We start from the raw sequence: 13,502 nt of genomic DNA, 5'->3' as shown, positions 1-13,502 counted from the left end.
TTATTCCTGCCTATCACACCCCTCATCTGCATCTACCTATCACAGGAAAGCTCGTGCTGCGTCCCTTCTACCCACCTTGAAACTTGGCTATCTCTCCCTTTCCAGCCCAGCTGAAGGGTCTCAACTCAAAACTGTGACTGTCTATTTCCCTCTGTTATGTTTTATAACTTCAAAACACCAAGCCAATTCAAAGGAAAATACGAGAGCCAATGTGAGCCTTAGTTGGCCGTGCACGCATCACGATGTGTGAGATTCATGCATTTTTGCATGTAACCAAAGTGAATTATAAAAACAACAAAGAATGCTTAATCAAACAATATATTTACAAGGTGACTCTAATATTACTGAAGTAATATGTACACAACACCTTCACAGATGCTACCTCACCCATTGAATCAGGGAGCATTTGTGGAGTGAAACTTACAGTGCCTCTTCAGTCCCTCTTTAGTTTTGCTGCAGATTCTAGCATCTTGTGTCTCGACTGCCATTAGTTACCTGACATTTTAAAGAACAAAAATCTTAACAAATACTTAAACATTAAACAATTAATTGAATTCAAAACATACAAAGCCATTGAAGAATAATTTATAAAGCAAGATAGTTATGGAGAAGAGCTTGTCTTCCTCTTTCCTCCTAATCTGCAGGACTGGAATCATCATTGAAGTTGATGGTGTTTCAGCTCTGATAAGAAGTGAAACATAGAATAGGACACTGAGTACTAACTTCACCATCAGATTCCCAAAAAAATTTTGTTTCTGGGACAAAGCATAATGATGTATTCTGTCTCCATTAGTCCTGAACAATCAGTGGGTGCCCTTGACTCTGAGACTGACATCTGCCAAAATTGTTGAATATCAGTGAACTGGTGAGGCATTGCTGGTGACAAACCATGCTATGTGGCCTGATATTTTAAATGAAGAAGGAAACAAAGCTGATCTTTCAAATTCTGATAACGTTTTTAGAAAAGCGATGTGCCTGGATTGAAAGTATAAAGGAAAAAAGAAAGCATTGCAGAGCTTAAAACAATTTCCTTACAGCCTGTTTGAGTGGTTTCCGCGTAAGGAATATCATGAAATGCAACAAGGGAATAAAGGGGAAAGGATTTCAAGCTGAATGGTGTAAGTGTAAGAGACCTGTTATAAACTCAAATTATGAACAATTTATTTTGCTTTGAGCTTTATTAAAACCCAAAAGTGAACCAGGAGTAGAAGTTCATGGGCAAGAAATTCAACTTCGCCAATTAAAATTTTCATCTGATAGCTGCTTGATCAGGCCATTTGCCAGGGGCCTATTTACAATCATAATGCAGTAGGGCATGGGCTAAGCTGAATGTGTCTAACGGTTAGCACAATGCTGAACAGGTCAATTCCTGCTGCTGCCTGTTAGGAGTTTGTAAGTTCTCCCCGTGACCGTGTGGGTTTCCTTCAGGTGCTCCAGTTCCCTCCCACAGTCCAAAGACATACCAGTTATCAAGTTAATTGGTCATTTCCATTTTTGTCTTGATTTATGTATTCCTAATTTAATTGTCTGCTTTTGAATCAAATTATACATACAAGATATAAATTTTTTAATTTTTCCTTTCTGAATTAATATTTCTATTTCACTAAGTTTTGGCATCAACATTGTTTGTCCCAACTTTTCTCGTAAATAGGCTTTTAATTGAAAATAACAGAAATTTGATATTTTATATTTATTTTTTAATTGATCAAGCGACATCAATATACCTCCTTCAAAACAATCACCTATATATTTAATCCCCTTTTGAAACCAATTATGTAAAAGTTTATTATCCATTGTAAAAGGAATAAGCCTATTTTGAATCAAAGTTCTTTTTGCTAATAAAGATTTCTTTATCTCATCGTCCATATTTACCTTATTCCATAAATCAATCAAGTGTCTTAATATAGGAGATTCTTTTTTTTCCCATATCCATTTGGATTCCCATTTATATATAAAATCTTCTGGTATATTTTCTCCTATCTTATCTAATTCTATTTTAATCCATGCTGGTTTTTCTTCATCAAAAAAAGATGCAATAAATCTAAGTTGATTTGCTTTATAATAATTCTTAAAATTTGGAAGTTCTAACCCCCCTAAATCAAATTTACATGTCAATTTTTCCAATGATATTCTTGACATCTTACCTTTCCAAAGAAATTTACTTACATATTTATTCAGTTCTTGAAAAAACTTCTGAAGTAATTGTATTGGTAAAGTTTGAAATAAATATTGCAATCTAGGAAATATATTCATTTTTACAGCATTAACTCTACCTATTAATGTTATTGGTAACATCATCCATTTATCAAGGTCCTCTTTTATTTTTTTTAATAATGGCAAATAATTTTGTTTGTATAAATTTTTTACATCATTATCAACTCTAATACCTAAATATTTTATCCCATTTATTGACCTTCGGAATTGAGTTGCTAATCAACATTGATTTTAATTTCCTTTGGTAAGGGATAAAATTTCACTTTTATCCCAATTTACTTTATAGCCTGATACTTTCCCATATTCTTCCAATCTAAATGATAATCTTTGCAAAGATTGCAATGGGTTTGTTAAATAAATCAAAACATCATCAGCAAATAAATTAATCTTATATTCTTCTTGATTAACTCTAAAGCCCCCAATATCTGACTCTGTTCTAATTAATTCAGCTAATGGTTCTATTGCCAATATAAATAAAGCAGGTGATAATGGGCAGCCTTGTCTAGTTGACCTCGTTAAGCAAAATGGTGTTGAAATCTGACCATTTGTAACTACTTTAGCTTGAGGATTAGTATTTAAAGTTTTAATCCATTGTATAAAAGATTTTCCTAACTCATATTTTTCCAATACTTTAAATAAAAAATCCCAAAACTGGGAATCTGAACTGAATGTTAAAATTGATGGAAAAAACTGGTCAAGATTATGTTCTGATAGTATGAGAAATACAATAAATGTTCGACTTAGATTAATACAATATAATTTTTTACATCAATTATATATAACACCACAGAAAATAAATAGATTGAATTCAAGTATGTCTGACCAATGTTTTCGATGTAATCAAGAAATTGGTACTTTTTTACATTCTACTTGGTCTTGTTTTAAAATTCAACCATTTTGGATAAATTTAAGACTTTTATTGGAACAAATTTTTGGAGTACAACTCCCACATAGTCCACTATTATTTTTATTAGGAGATATTGAAGGGACAATAACGAAATTTAAATTGAATAAGTATCAGAAAAAATTTATAATAATTGCATTGGCAATAGCCAAAAAAGTTATCACAGTTACTTGGAAATCTGATTTATATTTAACTATGGATTGTTGGAATAATGAAATACATAGTTGTATTCAACTTGAAAAAATTACGTATAATCTAAGAAATGACTATGATATATTTTTGAAAATTTGGTTCCCATACTTACAAAAAATAGGATTAAATACATAGATCCTTTGAAGATAAAATTACAGTAATTGGGGAAAGTAAAAATAAATATCAAAATTATTTTGAACTCCATGGAGCATGTGGGGATCCTCCGATATCCAGGCAATCCTTCTCTTCTTTCCTTTTTTTTTCTTTCTTTAGATAAGGGTTGGGGGGAGGGTTAATATTATTTTTCTTACTATTTTATTACCACATTTATTCTTTGTAATTTCTAAAATTTCATAAATAAATAATATTTTTTTAAAAAGTTAATTGGTCATTGTAAATTTTCCCATGATTAGGCAAGGATTAAATTGGGAGAGTGCTGGGCATCATGGCTTCAAGGCCTGGAAGGGCCATGCTGTATCTTAATAAATAAGCAAATTAAATGTTCATGGCTGAAATTTATTTTTGCAATGTGGATATTATTGGCCTTTATTATCCATTGTTATACTGATACAATTGAGTCATGTGCAATGGTATTGGGGGAAGAAAATTTAAAAACCTATAGTTGCTAGAAATCCCAAAAAGATCAAAATATTCTGCAAATACTCTGTGGGTCAGATGGTATCCATGGACAGAGAAATGGTTCATAATTATGGTCCTGCAGATTATCTTCTTTATGTGGCATACTTAAGCCTGGAAATAAATAACAGCCTGGAAGCTGCATGATCACATATACTGAAACCACTTTATTACTTCCAATTCTTTTCAAAGCTATGCCTAAATTTCCATAGAGGAATTGGAGCTCCTGTTCTCTGGGGTATCAGTCCAGTAACATGACATTATTAAGCTAACTTCACTCATTTCCATTATCAATTAAATATTAGTTATCAAACCAAACTTTCTCAGCCATGTTAGTGTAAACTGTTTTCTGTGATTCCACTGGCTCAGCATTCCTTTTGTTTTGATACCTGTACAAACTATCCTTTTGTTCATTGTTAGCAAAACTGTTACACATCCATTTCAGTCTAAGATCATACATAGACAAGCTTTGTATGTCAGATTACAAGATGTTATTTGATATCACTCAAACAGAAATGATACTGAAGCAAAGCAGATCAATCAGAAAATGGATGTAGCAAAATAATACATCGTATTTGAACAGTTTTTAATAACCGTTTTGATACCGTGAACATCCCCTTATCTTTGGAGTGTTGTGCATTTACTGTCCATCACTGATAAAAAGCATTTCAGTGAGAAAGACCTCATGGTGTCCCTTGCTAACCTGCAGTTGATATCGAAACAACACAGATGAGGAACTAACAAGCAGCAACTTTCATCAGAGTTACTGAACTCCCTGTGCTATTTAAAATTTATCACTGTCTGAATCAGATTAGAAACTATCTTTAAACAGAGTTATGGAAGACAGATATTGCCTGATATGTGTGGTATATTTGTGTGTAAAGATGCAAGTAATTTGGAGGTATCTAACAATAAAATTATCATGTCGAAAGTGATGGCCTATTAATTTTTAGTCAGTAATAAAGTATACATCCTGGTTCTGAAGCTTCTGACATCTAATGTTGATTATAGCAGAATTTACCAACGCTGCAAAGCTAGTTCACAAACCACCTCCAAATACATAATTGACAGCAAGGGAAACAAAGTACATTGAATAGTTATTTTTTCCTCAGTACATCGATACTCAACCCATGACTTTAAAAATAGTTAGTGGTCAGGATAGAGAAAAAAATAATGTTGTCATGCAAGTTCCCTGATGTACATTGACCTGATTTGCCAGTGCCCACACAAATTCGTCAAAAGAGAGAGAAAATGCACATGCAGCAATAATCACGTTAGACAAGTGAGAGAGGCAATGTAGGTCTACAATAGGGAGGGAATGAACTATACACATGGGAGGCTTGTGTATGGCCTCACTATTTATTAAGAAAATAGAGCAAGATGGTGGCTCAGGTGCAGATAGATTGCACCAACTGCCTAGGTGTACACAATGAATCATATAATTCCTGTACAGCCAACACGAAAGGGATAGAAATGTTCTTTCTTGCAAATGATATTCTTGGCATTTATCTTACAACAAGAGAGTAAAATAAAGCCGTTTTTCTCTGTGGTTGGCACTGAGGCATCTCAGATGCTTGCTAACTGTTGGCTCCATTAAAAGCTAGAGATGCTGCTTTCACAGAGATAATACTGAAGTTGAACGGGTAATTTAACCAACAATGATTTGAGTTGAGTTAATGGAGAGCAGTCAAACATCGGAGAAGCAGCAAATAGTTATTCTGCTATGTTGAAAAAAAATCAAGTCAATGCAGTCTTGGGAAGTTTTAAGACCATGTGCTGCAGGTAAAATTTGTGTTTGCTTTAAATGATGTAAGAATCCAGTTTAAGCTGTTTAAGCACAAATACTTTAGCATTTATTCTTGCTTGCAACATTGCATGTAATGGCTAAGTTCCAACAGGAAGAAAAAATTCCAAGGGTGGGGTTAAACAAAGGACATTGAAGGCAGAAATGAATTTAAAGAAAGAAAATTTATTATTTTGCAGGGGCAAGTAGTGGTTCAGAAATTTGGACAGGTGAAAAATAGTGGTCAAGAATTACCATTAAGTTATACGGAAGGAAAATTCTGAGTACAGTATAAGGCAAAGCTAACCAGAATTACTGAATCACATGTATTTTTATGGATAATTTGAAAAGACAGAGTGAACAAAGTGAGCATTGGTCCTAAGTGAACTTTCAGAATTTATAATGGAAAATAGAATATGATGAGTGAATACTGTACAGGATACAAATAATGGTTAAGAATAAAAGTAATGAATGGGAATTGAGAAGAAGGGTTTAAGGAAAATTACCATCACCAGAGTAACTTGTTGAAACTGTGGGTGAACAAGCTCTTGGTTTCTGATGGACATCATCATGGATCAAAATGATCAAAAGTAAGGTGGTTGACATATTTGTTTTGATTTCCCATTTTTCCTCAGATTAAGTGAAGGCTTTGTTATGTTGGAGAAGACCAAATGTAACTCCTTATCTCCTCCCAGCTCGACTTCATCCTCCCTCGTTTTGTCCAGTCTCTTCCCACCTTCATCCGGAACACCTTGCATGTCCTTCTCCATTTGGACAACTTTCAATTTCCCTGACCCCAATGGGCTCAACATCACTATGTATCACTATTTATACATTTGTCTTCCATCAGAGAGCCCAGTGTTTCCTTCTATTACAAAGATCCAACCAGTTCTCCTCCACCAACTTTTTCATCTGCCTGGCTCTACTTATTCTTATCTTAAATTACTCTCTCAACACCTCTCACTTCCTAAAAATCAAAGGTGTAGCCATGAGCTCAAACTATGCTTCTTCTTTCACTGTTTGTGTAGACCAGCCCCATTCTAACCTTACTCTGGTATCACTCTCCAACTCTTTTACATTGATGACTGCACTGGGGCTGCCTCCTGCATCTGTGCAGAACTCACTGATTTTATCACCTTCACCATGAACTTCCACCCTTCACATGGACCATTTCTGACACTTCTCTCCCTTTTCTAGATCCATCTCAGGGGCTGAACTATCCACTAATATTTACCATAGACCCATAGCCACTTAGGCTGCAATTGTTCCCATCCTGTCCCTTAAAAGGATACCCTATTCTTCTCCATTTTCTTCATCTCTGGTGCATCTTCTCTCAAGATGGGGCTTCCTGTTTCAGGACGTCCAAAACCTCCTTCTTCAGGGAGCCCCATCTGGTTCCAACTGTCGTTCATCTTTCCCTTCTCTAATGCTTACCAGTCTCACCTCTGAATAGCCAAATCCAGCTCTGGTAGCACATTCTTTCTGACTTATCTCTCCAACAGCTGTCTACAATCTTCACACTCTCCTTCCCCAACCTGCTCCATCTGCTTTTCATTTTACACTCTCTCCCTCTCTCACACACACACTCTCTTACTCTCTCACTCTCGCACTCTCTCTCCTCACACTCTCACTCTCTCTCTCTCTCTCACTTTCTCACACTCTTTCCCTTTTTCTCTCACACTCTCTCTCTCCCCCTCTCTCCCTCTCTCCCCTCCCTTTCTCTGTCAATGATTCACGTGTCACAGTCTTCTAACTCCACCCTTCATTCTCCACCCGTACCTGGCACCAACATTTTACTTCCTTAGTACTTCAATTACTTGATAATCCTTTCTTGACTCAGCTCTTCCCTTCTCTCTGCTGGCTGTTCATCTCTCCATTCCTAGCTCTGATGCATGTTTTTGACTCAAAATATTGTCAAAGTCTACACATGCGCATCGATCTGTTGGCTATGTTTGCACATTGTTCGTGTTCTCACTGCAATGTGAATACACCTATTAAAGCCGTCTCCTGCATGCATGCTTTTATTTTAATTGATACATAGTTGCAAAGACACAACAAATTGGCAACGAATATGAACTTGAACATCAGAGAATATCACCAACAGTTACAGGACAGTGAGGGGAAAGAGTTAAAAAGTACAGAGAAGTCCGTCACAGATGCGTGAGTAACAGTGTGTGGTAACCAGTAAAAGATGCAACTAGAAAAGTTAGAGTGAAAATAACGTGGAGGTGGCTTTATTAGAGAAGTTGACAAATTCAATAATACTGATGAAGACTAGGAGGGTTATATCAAGAGGATTGAACTGTATTATAAGGCAATCGATGTGGACCATCTCTTCCCATCAGACCAACGTGTGATGTGTCCCCTTATGGCTTTGGAGTTGTTTTGTCACACATTATGAAAAATGGATCTGAACGCCTGTTTTTATTTGCATCAAGATCGCTGATGAGCGCAAAACGCAACTGTACACGGATCGACTGAACGGTCCTTAGTCTAGTATGAGGAATAAGAAAGTTCTACCACTACCTCTACAGACTAAAGTTTACACTAATGATAGTTCACCAGCTCCTTGTGTCCATTTTCAATCCCAGGAAGGGAATTCCAGTGATGACTGCTTCCCAGTTACTTTTCCTCAGAGCCAACTCTTATAACATATAACATTATAACTCTTATAACATTCAAGGGTACCAAGCAACACAGAAGCTCTGATGGCTTGTCACATCTTCCACTGTTGGCAAATGAAAAAGAAAAGTCTTCATGCTGTGGCCCAGCAGAAGCGTTCCAAACTGTATTGGTGGACCAGTTGCTGGTAACAATTTCCGAAATACAAAGGAACACGAGGAGTGACCCGACATCGTCAAAAGCCTTTGCAAGGATGGCCAGCTCGTGGTAACCCTATGTTTCCAGAGTTCTCAGTGAGATGAGACTAGCTGTTGGTATGTCAGAGAATGCTGATGTGTGGTTCTCATGTTGTGGTTTGCTCTAAACTGCAATCCAGAGTGTTAGAAAATCTGCATGAAGGACACCTGGGTACAGTCAAGATGAAGAGTCCCACCCGGAGCTATTTGTGGTGGCTGGGAATAGATAAACAGATTGAAAACTTGGCCAAAAGCTGTTCAGGTTGCCAAAAAGTTCAAAACGTACCCCCACTGATGCCGTTCCATCTGTGGGAGTAGACGTCATCACCATGGCAAAGAGTACACGTTGACCTTGCTGGGCCATTCATGGACTCCATGTCTCTGATTGCTACGGATGCTCATTTGAAGTAGCTGGAGGTTATACCAATGAAACCAACCATCTCAGCAAAGACTGTCTCTGCCCTGAGGATCATCTTCACCAGAAACAGCTTAACAGAACAAATTGTGAGTGACAACACACAAGGGAAGAATTCTGACTGTCCATGAAGAAAAATGGTATCAGGCATTTCAAGGCAGCTCCTCGTCATCCAGCAATGAATGGGTTAGCTGAAAGGTCTATCCAAGCATTCAAGAAGTACTTTAATGCGATGGGCAAGAAGGACATTTTCTACAGCACAAGATGGACAATTTCCTTTTTGTATATCCGTCCACTGTTCATACGATGATAAATTAAACACCTGCAATGCCTTTCATGACCAGGAATCTGAGATCTCTCATAGACCTCCTGAAATCTGAGGGAAGTGCAGAATAAACAGTTCAGCCAAGTGAGTCTCCAAGGAGGTTTGAGATTGGACAGGAAGTCCTAGAGTGTGATTATCAAGAAGACAAGTAGATGCCGAGTAGGAGAGCAACAAGAACAGGACCGCTGATGTACACAGAGGATGTTGGAGATCAGACATGGAGACGTCATGTGGACCAGATACTGGATGCTCAGCCAAAGAACACACCTGAGTTGACTGCATCCAACAAGATGAGCACATTATTGCCATTGGACTTACCGCTCAATGATGATTATGTCACTGACAACAACATGACACCGGCAACTGAGAATGTTGTCTTAAACTGAACACCTACCTAATCTGATGCCACACCACAGGTCCAGAAGCACCATCCTGAAAGAAACAGAGCGCCCCCCCCCCCTACAAAAGACTGAATTTTTGGATCTGTGAAGTTAGTTATGGACTGTTAATGTAAAAGCTTGTTGATCAGGAATATGGTTTATTAAAAGTGAGAATGAATGTTTTGTACATACAGTGTAGTTTAATGGTGCATTAATCTAAAGAGGGAGGAAGTGTACTGTATGGATCTGTTTATTTTACAGCAATGACTACTCTTAGCACTATATATGGACTGTTGTCTAGGCATGAGCATTGACGATCACACACACACACACACACACACACACACCCATACCCACCATCCCCCCCTCCACCCCCATGTCCATGCTTTTATTTTAATTGATATGTGGTTGCAAAGACACAATTCCAGCAGTTTTTTTCTGATTGACAAGACATAAAAACTGATGAACCACAGGGAATCAATACTAAGGCCTGAACAATTTATAATATGTAAAGATGACATAGTCAGAAAGTGGGAGGATAGCAAGGAAGGTAGATGTGAAAGCCAGTAAAAACAGACGGGGCAAATTAATAGATCCAGTGGGATGGATAGTTGGAAGTGTGGGTATTATGGTATTATGGGTAAATGAGATGAACGTGAATCAGAACATGGAACTGTCATGTTGTGGCCATTACAGAGACTTGGTTAAGAGGGACAGGAATGGGTGCTTGGTATCCCAGGGTTTTAGTGGTTTAGAAAGGGAGTTAAAGGAGGTGGAGGAGTTGTACCACTAATCAGGGACAATACTACAGTTGCACTTAGAGAAGACATATTGAAGGGCTCGGCCATTGAGTCTATATGGAACTAGGAGGGATCCAATCACTCTGATGGGATTGTACTACAAACTGCACAAGGACATTGAAGAACAGATATCCCGGTAGATTCAGATAAGGTGTAAAAACAGCAGTGTTGTTGTCATGGGGGACATCAGTCTCCCTAATATAAACAGGAACCCTCTGAGTGCAAGAGGTGTAGATGGGGCAGCATTTGTTAGGTGCATCCAGGAGGGTTTATTAAATCAATATGTAGATAGTCCAACATAAGGAGGGGCTGTACTGGACCTCCTGGTGAGTCTCATGTCAGTGGTAGGGAAGTTATGGGAGAGAATTCTTAGGGATAGGATTTATGTGCATTTGGAAAACTATAGCCGTGCCAAATTAGGGAGAGCGAGCGTGGCTTTGTGCAGGGCAAGTTGTGTCTTACTAAATTGATTAAGTTGTTTAACAAGGTGATGAGGGTGACTTATAAAGGTAGAGCTATGGATGTTGTCTACCTGGATTTTAGTCAGGTATTTGACAAAGTCCCTCACAGAAGTCTCATCCAGAAAGTTAAGATGCATGGTATTCATGGTGAATTGGCCATTTGGATTGAAAACTAACTTGCCTATAGAAGACAGAGGGTAATGGTTGAAGGGACGTACTCTATCAGGAGATCGGTCATGAGCAGTGTTACACAGAGATCTGTACTGAGACCTTTGCTGTCTTCTTGTATATAAGCGACCAGGATGAAAATGTAGACAAGTGGGTTAGTAACTTTGCAGGTGATATGGAGATTGATGGTGTGATAGAAGATTGACACAGAATACAGTGGGATATAGATCAGTTGTTGGTATGGGCGGAGAAATGGCTGATGGAGTTTAACATGCCCAAGTGTGATGTAGTGCACCTTGGTTGGTCAAATTTAAAGGGACAGTACACCATTAAGGGCAAGACCCTTAACAGCATTGATGAGCAGAGGGGTCTTGGGGTCTGAGTTTATAGCTGCCAGAAAGTGGCTGTACGGTTTGATAGGGATGGTTAAAAAGACATGTGGTTTGCTTGACTTTATTAGTCGAGGCACTGAGTTCAGATGTCAGGGAGTTAGGTTGCAGCTTTGTAAAACTCCAGTAGGCCGCTTGCAGAGTATTGCATATAGTTCTGGTCACCCCACTATAGGAAGGATGCCAGGGCTTTGGAGAGGGGGCAGAAAAGATTTATCAGGATGCTGCCTGGATTAGAGGGCACGTGCTATAACAGGAGTTTGGACAAACTTGGGTTATTGTTTTTCTGGAACAATGGAGGCTGAGAAGAGATCTGATGGAGATTTATAAGATTACGAGTGGCATAGATAGAGTAGACAGATAGTACCTTTTCCCCAGGGTTGTAATGACTTATACCAGAGGGAGTAATTTCAAAGGAGATATGAGGGGTGGAGTTTTTACATGGAGCTTGGTGGGTACCTGGGATGTGCTGCCTGAGGTGGTGGTAGATATGTTAGGGACTCTAAAAGACATTTCGATAGGCACATGAATGTGAGGAAAGTAGAAGGATATGCACATAGTTAGCCAATCGATTACTAATTTAGTTGATTTGAAGCAACTTTGTGGGCCAGAGGGCCTGTTCCTGTGCTGGACTGTTCTGTGTTCTAGATAAGGTATGTGAGTGGGCAGAGATCTAGCAAATGATGTATACTGTGAGAAGATAAGTAAGTGGTCCATTTTAGCAGGAAAGGTTAAAAGCAGAAGCATATTGTCTACTGGCATAATTCACAAAATGCCAGTTTGCAGATATAGCAATTTGGAAAGGTAATAAAACAATGTTTATTGCTAGGATAATTGTGCAGTGCACAAAAGAAGGAAGGTTACATTATTTACTTAGGATATTGATGCACCATCAATAACTCACACTGAGACGTAGGCGAGATATCGGCTTTTATTGACTGGAAGAAGGAACCAGGAGTGAGTGTCTATCATACAAGGTCCTGGAGACTGAGGCCGATCTTCAGGCCGCAGGTCTCCTTTATACAGGGGCCTGTGGGAGGAGCCACAGGAGCAGTCAGCAGGGGCGTGTCCCGACAGGCACATAGTTCACCACATTCACCCCCCCTTCGTTTGAAAAAGTCCTCATGTAGCGAAGGTTCTTACAAGTCAAGCCGATCAGGCGGTCGAATCTGTCGCTGCGATCTACGTAGCACCGGCTGTGACCGCATAGGTGCCGGCAACATTGGCGATTGCACAGGGGACGGGGGTTGCGCGTGTTCTTGCCCACTAGGCGCCGGTGATCCCTCATGCATGTGCGAGGCGCCTGGTATAAATGCGTACGAAACGCCCGGTATACAAGTGTCGTGAGGAGTCTGTGTAGGGCCTGGTGAGTACGGTGTCACCTCTGGTGCAGGGTTCACAGTTACCGGAGAGCCTTCAGGGTAGTGGTCTGCTGCACCTGCGGGTGCCAGGTCGCGGATGGAGACCGTGTCCTCCCGCCCATCAGGTAAGACCACGTAAGCATACTGGGGGTTCGCATGGAGAAGGTGAACCCTCTCCACCAGCGGGGAGTATTTATTGCTCCTCACATGTTTCCGGAGCAGCACTGGCCCCGGGGACGTCAGCCAAACTGGTAGGGTGGTCCCAGTGACAGACTTCCTGGGAAAAGAGAATAGGCGTTCGTGAGGGGTGGCATTGGTGGACGTACATAACAGAGAGCGGATAGAGTGCAGTGCCTCAGGGAGGACCTCCTGCCATCGAGAGACCGGCAACCCTTTGGACTTAAGGGCTAAAAGTGTGGCCTTCCACACTGTGGCATTCTCCCGCTCTACCTGGCCATTACCCCGGGGATTATAACTCGTGGTCCGACTGGTAGCAATGCCCCTAGCTAGCAAGTACTGGCGCAGCTCCTCACTCATAAAGGAGGACCCTCTATCACTGTGGATATAGCAGGGATACCCGAACAGAGTGAAGAGCTGGCGCAGGGCTTTTATGACG

General features: G+C 39.5%; 1 protein-coding gene across 3 annotated transcripts in view; it reads left to right on the top strand.

Annotated features, from left to right (window-relative positions):
- LOC132405510 (testican-1-like) overlaps positions 1 to 13,502 on the top strand; it is a 486,455-nt gene that overhangs the window by 307,415 nt on the left and 165,538 nt on the right. The window lies entirely within an intron of this gene.

Source organism: Hypanus sabinus, chromosome 15 (assembly GCF_030144855.1).
Source record: "Hypanus sabinus isolate sHypSab1 chromosome 15, sHypSab1.hap1, whole genome shotgun sequence".
Classification (NCBI taxonomy): Eukaryota; Metazoa; Chordata; class Chondrichthyes; order Myliobatiformes; family Dasyatidae; genus Hypanus; species Hypanus sabinus.
Note: the sequence above shows the minus strand (reverse complement) of the source record. Positions and strands in the feature narration are given on the sequence as shown.